The 8499-nt window shown below is 47.9% G+C and overlaps 1 pseudogene; it reads left to right on the top strand.

The window, feature by feature from the left end:
• The first annotated feature begins 5466 nt into the window (after positions 1-5466).
• LOC115323618 lies at positions 5467-6685 on the top strand (annotated as a pseudogene).
• The last annotated feature ends 1814 nt before the right edge of the window (positions 6686-8499 follow it).

Below are 8499 nucleotides of genomic sequence, written 5' to 3'. Positions count from 1 at the left end.
ACGACCGTAACGGCGGTGAGGGCCGTGAGTGGCGTGAGTGCGGTGAGTGGCGTGAGGGCCATGAGTGAGTGAGGAGCGTGAGGGCCGTGAGGGCGGTGAGTGCCGTGAGGGGCGTGTGGGGCGTGAGGGCGGTGAGTGCGTGAGGTACAGTGAGGGTGAGTGAAGGGCTGAAGGTGAGTGTGACTGTGAGGGTGAGGGTGAGTGAGGGGCTGAAGGTGAGTGTAGCTGTGAGGGTGAGGGTGAGTGAGGGGCTTAGGTGAGTGTGGCTGTGAGGGTGAGGGTGACTGAGGGCGACCTAAAATGCCGACCTCTGGTCTTCCATGAGGCCAGGACTTCAGCAGAGAAGACTGTCATTCTGTGTCGTCTCACGAGACTCACATCAGGATGGCGAAAGTGAATGCCAACGTCTAATTGGGAAGGGTTGCAGTAAGTATAAAGATGAAAACAGGTTAGAATATATGATAAAATATATCATGGACCAACTTGAAAAAAGCGCACAAAAATACAAGGACAAAAAGGCAGGAACATGTGGGACGCAGACTGGTGCACATTCGCAACTCGATCAATTGAACATAAAAGAAAAGAAGAAAGAGGAGGAGAGAAATCAGAAAGGCCTAGTTCGGAGAACGTGAGCTTCAGGAGCCGGGGCGTGAGGCAAAGATGTCAGGTAGATTGTTTTACAGACAGTCTAGAATTAACAACAGCCTTTCCATGTAGTAAGGTGGTGAGTTCATTCTGATTGAACATCTTGAAAAATAGCACACAAAAAACCAGGAATAAAGGAGAGGAATACACTACAGTACACTACACTACGCTACATACACTACATACGAGTGCAGACTCCCAACACACATAGATTAGAAAAGAAAAAAAATAATGAATGCGGTAGGAGCTTTAGCAAATGTTCGAACAGGTCCAAGTGGAACGTGCTAAATCAACCATATGCATAAGACTGTAAAAACAATTTCTCCGGCAGCTCAGGTAACAGACGGATGTGCGGACACATTGGTCGCCCCTAGTACGAATAATAAAGGCCTAAAATAACCCTCTTGTATGTTTTTTATGGTATCCGCTAATTATTCACGTTTATCCAAAGGATGACATACACGAGCAATGTAAACAGTGCATAGGTAAGTGACAATCCATCGTAAATCTTAGAGAGAGATTGAGCTGTCTTTATGCATTAGTCATCCATCTCTTATCTTAACTGACATGGAAATTACTTTTTTTTTTTTTTTTTTTAATCTGCTTTTGCTGACAGGTAAATTAGCGCGTCTCACTTGGGCCCGTGCTCGAGCTCCTTCCGCATTCTTTATTTCTTCCTTCTTCTCTGATATATGTGAGTTGAGTCTGCGCTTGCATGAGGTCCACGTGTTACTCTCCTTGTCTCCTTGACTTTTTGCGAACTATTTTTCAAGGTGTTCAATTATTACCAGCTCTCCATCTTATTACAATTATGCAAACACTAAAAACGATTACAACCTACACCATTCGCTAAGGGCAGTATCAAACGAAAAAACAGGGATTAGGTGAGGTATGTCTAACACTATATACTTACACTGAACAAAATATACATACCAAAAACTGGCGAGACACTACCTTAATTCAGGACATGCTTGTTAATTTCCCCAAAGCTTGTCATTAATACTTGATATCCTTTGAAAAAAAAACAGTAGGAAAAAAATAAATGCTTCACCATTTGAAACAGCCTGAGTGTTCCTGCAGATGTGAAATTCGTTGCACGTGCGTTGGATCATACGAAACACGTATACAGCAAATGATCTTTTAGAGCTTGACATTTCGCGAGGAATAAGAGCTGGCGTCAAAAATTATTTCGTGGGCACAAAATTTTGCGATCGAAAGTGGTATTCTAAGCATTAATCACTATGGGGTGAATCTATCGCGGGACCAATTTTTGGTAATTCTTTTCTGATTACGAATCGCGAGAATCAAGTAATTTGCAGACGACTTGGCGGCGGAAGCTACGGGCTTGCTCAATGAATCATTCGCTGCTTTTTGCCGGGTCCAGCTCTCCGCACACAAGTACGGAGAATGGCGTCGGCGATGGAGGGGCACCGCACTCTTCCAGACATTCTAGTTTACCAGTAAACAATACGGCGGAGAGAGGCAATCAACCCCCCCCCCCCCGCCCCCCCCCCCCCCCCCTTGTCTCCCAAAGAGCTCCGCCGCTACTGATGGACTTTGAGTGAGTACGCAGCCTCTGCACCGGGGAAAAAAAGAAGAAAAACAGCCTCGCACGGCACCATTCGCGCACAATTAGTAATACTGGTAAAAGCAAGCGATCTACAGACAATAACAAGCCTTTTGAACGCAGGAAATAATCTAGCCCCAACGAACAAAGAAACGAACTCACTTCGGATCCCGTGCCATGATCTCGGCTGCTGATCAGATATGACGTAGTATAACGTATCACAGTCACTTCCGTCTTTTTCAGACACATTTGAAACTAAGGCAAACTCCACGTATCACGACTAATCGGGAAATTGGACCGGCTAACCGGTCGTGAACACAGGAATGCAAACACACACGGCCGGCAAACGTGCGAAACATGGCTGTTGATTCGATGGTATTTTATTCGTATCTTCAACACGTTTAAACTAAAACGATCAGCAAACCGCATTATAAAACTCGTAAAAGACACAGTATTAATAAATTATTGCGCACCTCAACATTTCCACAATTTTATGAGTAAGTCCTGAACACGTAGCAACATATTAAATACGAAACTAACCATACAATGGTTCAAAACAAATTTAAAAATGGTGCGAAGGTCAGCCGGGAGGCGGTGGCGTGTGTGATCTTTCCTCAACTCTGCCTTCTCGATGTTTATTCGGTAGTTGTTCTCTGTTGGTTTTCTTTTCATTTTCTTTTTCTTATATAGTGTGTTTGTTCTCTTAACTCCTTTTTCTTTTCGTCTTATCACTTGTACTGTTGTTTTCGGCTGCTTCTCTGTGTTCTTTTTATATACAATAATTACAAATGAAGTGTTTAAAAATAGCAACCTTTAATTGTGTAAGTGTCACCGCCACGAAACGTAAAAGTTTTTTATTACATATAATTAATGAGGAGAGCGCGGACGTCGTTTTCGTACAAGAGACAAAGATCTGCTCTGCTGAAAAAGCAGAAAGTTTTGTTCGTTTTTTTTTTTTTTGGAAACGCTTTTTTGGTGCGTTCACGTGCTCACGGCTAGCCCCTCCGGGGGAAGCGCCATCCTTGTAGAAAAAAATACTTCACATCCGAATGCTGAACGCCAGGCTGTGCGCGAACGAGCACTTTGCACTTGCCGATCGCCTCCTTGGGGACCAGCTGGTGCGCCTTATATCGGATTATGCCCCCAGCCGGCCGGGGTAGCGCAAAGACCTTTTCGTCAGACTGCACGCACTTCTCGACACACCCGCGACGCTCGTGGTCGGCGGAGACTTCAACTGCGTAATTAACAGTCGCGATAGAGTGCGCTGTTCGGCAGTCCCAAAAGCCGACTTGGGTGCGGCTGCGCTTCTCGACGCCGTGCGCGATTTCGACCTTGTGGACTTGGACAGAGACGCTTGACAACTTTTCGCCGCGGTTCACGAGGTGGAGGGGCGTGCGGCAGGCGCTGCAGGACCGCGTTTACGTCTCTGGCGAGTGGTCCGGGAGCGTCGTGTCCTACGATCTAAAGATTGCTCCGTTCTCGGACCACTTCTTCGTCGCGACTGAGAATCTTGCTGGGGGCCCCGGAGGTGTGCGGGCAAGGCGCGACACGCCTTGGAAGATGAACTCCAGCATCCTCGAAAGCGAAGATTTTATTGAGGAGAGGAGGCGTGCTCTCGAGAGGCTGTCGGAGGGCGGTGCAGACGCCGTCTTCTGTGAGAACTTCAAGTCCGCGCTCCGCGAGTCGGCCTGCACGCAAGGCCGCCAAAAAAACTCCGAGGAGCGACGGGCTCGGGATCACCTCACATGCACGCTCCGGACGCTGCTGGAAGAGGAAGAGCGCAGCGCTGGTGCCGTCGGGGACGACATTAAATACTGCAAGGGCGGTGCAGACCCCGTCTCCTGGGAGAACTTCAAGTCCGCGCTCCGCGAGTCGGCCTGCACGCAAGGCCGCCGAAAAAACTCCGAGGAGCGACGGGCTCGGGATCACCTCACATGCACGCTCCGGACGCTGCTGGAAGAGGAAGAGCGCAGCGCTGGTGCCGTCGGGGACGACATTAAATACTGCAAGGGCGGTGCAGACCCCGTCTCCTGGGAGAACTTCAAGTCCGCGCTCCGCGAGTCGGCCTGCACGCAAGGCCGCCGAAAAAACTCCGAGGTGCGACGGGCTCGAGATCACCTCACATGCACGCTCCGGACGCTGCTGAAAGAGGGAGAGCGCAGCCCTGGTGCCTTCGGGGACGACATTACATACCTCACCATCCTAGAAGAGCAATATAGGGGCGCACAGGTCCGAAGTAGGACCGACGTACTCGAGGGTGAGATCCAACCTTCAAAGATCTTTCCCACGCACGAGCGACGAAGAGCGCAGGAGAACACCTTATGGGAGCTGCGGGACGGAAATCGAATCGCGACGACGGGGCAAGACATCGCCGGCGTGTTCGAGGCGTCGTTCGCAGGGATTTTCCGAAAAGAGGTGCTGGACATGGCTGCCCTCGAGCCTCTCCTTCGAGGATCACCATCCATGCCCGAGGGGGCGATCGACGTCATCAGCTGCCGAATCCGCGAGTCAGAGGTTCGGGACGCCATAGGGAAGCTGTCCCATAACAAAGCCCCCGGCCCAGACGGTATCGGAGCAGAGTTTTATAAGGCGTTCTCGGACGCGCTCGTCCTGATCCTGACGCAGGTCTTTGCCGACATCAAGATACGAGATCTTCCTCCCCCGACGATGAGGCAGAGCCACACCGTCCTGATACCCAAGAAGTCGAAGGGAGACTCCGTCCCCGAAGTCGGCGACTCTCGCCCAATCAGCCTGCTTTGCACAGATTACAAGATCCTGGCATAAATTCTTACCAGGAGACTGGAGATCAGTTTGAAGACAGTCATCGGGCCGCACCAGAGCTACGGACTTCGGGGGCGGAAAATTTCCCGAAACCTCCGCACGGTGCGCGCCATCGGCGAGGTGACAGCGGAGGGACACCAGCCCCTAGCTGTTCTGCAGCTGGACCTGAAGCAGGCTTTAGACCGAGTGTCGCATGATTTCCTGCTTGCGGCGCTGGACCGATGCGGAATGGGAAAGGAGCTCCAAGAATGGGTGGCTATATGCTACAGAGACATCACCACGCGTCTGCTGGTCAACGGGGTGAGAGGAGCGCCCATCCCCGTCGGGAAATCGGTGCGGCAGGGCTCCCCCTATCGCCCATATTGTTCGCGCTGCAGCTCGAGCCGCTATGCCGAGCAGTGAACGAGGAAAGCCGCATCCCGGGACTACAACTGCACGAGAACAACGTGCGAGTTCTCGCTTTCGGTGCCGACATGTCGGAGTGACGCTCATCCTCCCTGTTCCTACAGGTACTGGGGCTGATCGTAGTCCAGTGCGGCACCGTTTACACGTCAACTGTCAAAGATGATGCGTCACCCAGCGACGGTACAAGCCCGGTCATTCTGCCCTGGCTCTGCAACGCTTCGTCGCTTGATTTTTCGAAGCTGTGCTTGACTTTCAACTGTGACTACAGCAGGCAACTCTGTTCCACGTAATATGATGGGAGTGTATATCAGAGACTGCTCGACCATCCACCCTCGGGTACCGGTGCCGACATGTCGGAGGGACGCTCATTCTCCCTGTTCCTACAGGTGGGTTTTTCATACACTTATAAGTATGTAAGCCACAACGGCCATTCTGGATTGTCGGCACTGAAACCCAACCTTTTGTGTAAAGTGTATGTTAGTATTACCGATTGCTACACTAAATACAGCCTAGCTGTGGCTAGGGTCGTGAAACAACGACTATTGATGGCAGGAGATATAGAAGCGAACCCAGGCCCGCTCACTTCTACACAGGAGAAACAACTAGTCGAGGCTATGATACTAATACCTAGCATGAACGAGGGGCAGAATACAATGTTGAATGAATTAAAAGCCATTAGGGAAATGCAAACATCGTTCGAAAGAAAACTAGAGGGCTTGTCGTCTAGGATAACAGCTATTGAAAGCGAGATGACTATGGTTAAATCCTTGAGTGACGAAGTTGCTGATATAAAAACGGCGAATCTGGAACTTGACACCCAACTTAGAGTGACTACCGCACAACAGGATGAAGTACAAAATCAATCGCGCAGAAACAACCTTATATTTTATGGCTTGGCGGACAAAGCAGATGAAACCTGGGAAGAATCTGAGGCCAAGGTGATCACCTTTTGCTCTGATAAGTTCAGCATAAAGCTTGAGCCCACTAACATAGAACGTGCGCACAGGCTAGGCCGTTTTTCCGAAGAGAGGGGACGCGCCCTTATCTCAAAGTGTCTTTCATTTAAAAATAAAAAAAATACTGTCAGTCGCCTATAAACTAAAGGGGAGTGGCTTTTCCATTGGTGAGGATTTCTCACCTGCTATACAACTCTCAGGACGCAAACTTTTAGAGTACGCCAGGGAACAAAACGCCAAATTCAAACTACGATACAACAAGTTAGTTATTCGTGGTAAAACATACCAGTACAATCCTGACACCGACGCCGTGTTTGAAACCTCTGTATAGCCACGACGAAAAAGCGATATCAGAGGGCCGGATGTACAGGAACTTGTCTCTATTACAGTGAACTGTAGGAGTATCAAAAATAAAAAGGATGACCTTGCTTTTCTTCTTGCTACAACGGATGCTGATATTGTTTGTGGTACCGAATCTTGGCTTGACCCTTCCATGACCAACTCCAAAATATTCCACCCAACTACGAGGTCTACCGCAAAGACAGAAATTCGAGGGGAGGGGGTGTGTTTTTACTCGTCTCGAAAAACATACAAAGCACAGCTGTTGAATTTCAAGACTGTGAGTGCGAATCTGTTTGGTGCAAGATAAAACAACAAGGTTATAAATTTTTAACTGTAGGCCTATTTTATAGACCCCCAAGTAACAATTCACTGAATCCCCTTTTGTGTCTTTCCAATGTGTTATCTGCGATAACGCCTGATGACTTTATTCTTAGTGGCGACTTCAATCTTTCGGACATTGAATGGGTCGACAATCTGCGCCTTTTGCGAAATTCTTTGTCACTGTATAAAACTTGCAAGGAACTCGTAGACGCCCATGAGCTGCAACAGTTTGTATTGCTTCCAACAAGGTACGGCGCAACAAGTAAATCTATACTAGATCTTTTCCTTACAAATCACCCGTCCGCCATCCGTTCGGTAACGACGGCTCCGGGTATCAGTGACCACGAAGCTATCATTACAAATGTTACATGGAAGCACACTGTGACTGATAAGCCATGCCCCAAAAAAGTGTATCTGTTTGACCGAGGGGATTACGACAGCTTGTTTTTCGACCTCCTGGCTTATCTTACCGAGTTTGAATGTGCGTGCACATTGCTTGACATTGAAGAATTATGGAATCTGTTTAGGAATAAACTTTCTTCCCTTATCACTGAATATATTCCTTCTAGGATGTTGTCGGGAAGGCGCAGGAATGACAAGCCGTGGATCACAAAGAAGTTGCGACGTCTTCTAAATAAAAAGCGAAAATTTGTTTCTAAAATATAAGAAAACAAGGAACCCAGCCACTAAAATTGAACTTCGTTTGCTGGATAATATCTTTGAGACTAAAGTTAAGGAAGCGAAGGAACACTACTATTTGGCACTGGGACCAAACTTACTTAACAACCCAAAGGAGCTATGGAAAACGGTTAGAAAATCAAACAAGAGTGAATCTGTAGGCATTCCAGCAATTCTGAACAATAATGAACTGACCTCCGATAACTTTCTCAAGGCTGTTTGCTTCAATAACTTGTTTCGATTTGTCTTTTCGACAACCGAGCTAGTTGTACGAGAATCTTCCGAGACAACTTTTGATAGAATGCCTGAGTTTGTGGTAGAAGATTATGGCGTACTGAAATTACTGCTTAATCTGAAATCTCATTCAGCCATGGGACCTGATGGCATTCCTAACCACGTTCCGAAAGTTTGTGCTGCAGCAATCTCACCTTTTCTAGTTATTCCTTTCAACAAATCGCTCTTTACTAGCAGCTAGGCTACCTTTGGAGTGTAAACGGCAAATGTTGTGCCCATCCATAAGTCAGGCCAAAAAAGCCTGGTTTCTAATTACAGGCCCATCTCCTTAACCCGTGTTTGTTCCAAGTTACTTGAACATATCATATATTCAAATATGGTTAATCAGCCTGAGTCCAATACCTTTTTTTCCAAGTCTCAGCACGGTTTTCGGGCTGGTTTGTCGTGCACTACGCAGCTTACTGAGTTTTTACATGACCTATCACTTTCACTAGATAAAAATGTTCAGGTTGACTGCCTGCTTTTAGATTTTCAAAAAGCATTCGACAAAGTACACATTCACTTCTTATG

Source organism: Ixodes scapularis, unplaced genomic scaffold (assembly GCF_016920785.2).
Source record: "Ixodes scapularis isolate PalLabHiFi unplaced genomic scaffold, ASM1692078v2 PGA_scaffold7__128_contigs__length_106722199, whole genome shotgun sequence".
In the NCBI taxonomy this organism is placed as follows: domain Eukaryota; kingdom Metazoa; phylum Arthropoda; class Arachnida; order Ixodida; family Ixodidae; genus Ixodes; species Ixodes scapularis.
Note: the sequence above shows the minus strand (reverse complement) of the source record. Positions and strands in the feature narration are given on the sequence as shown.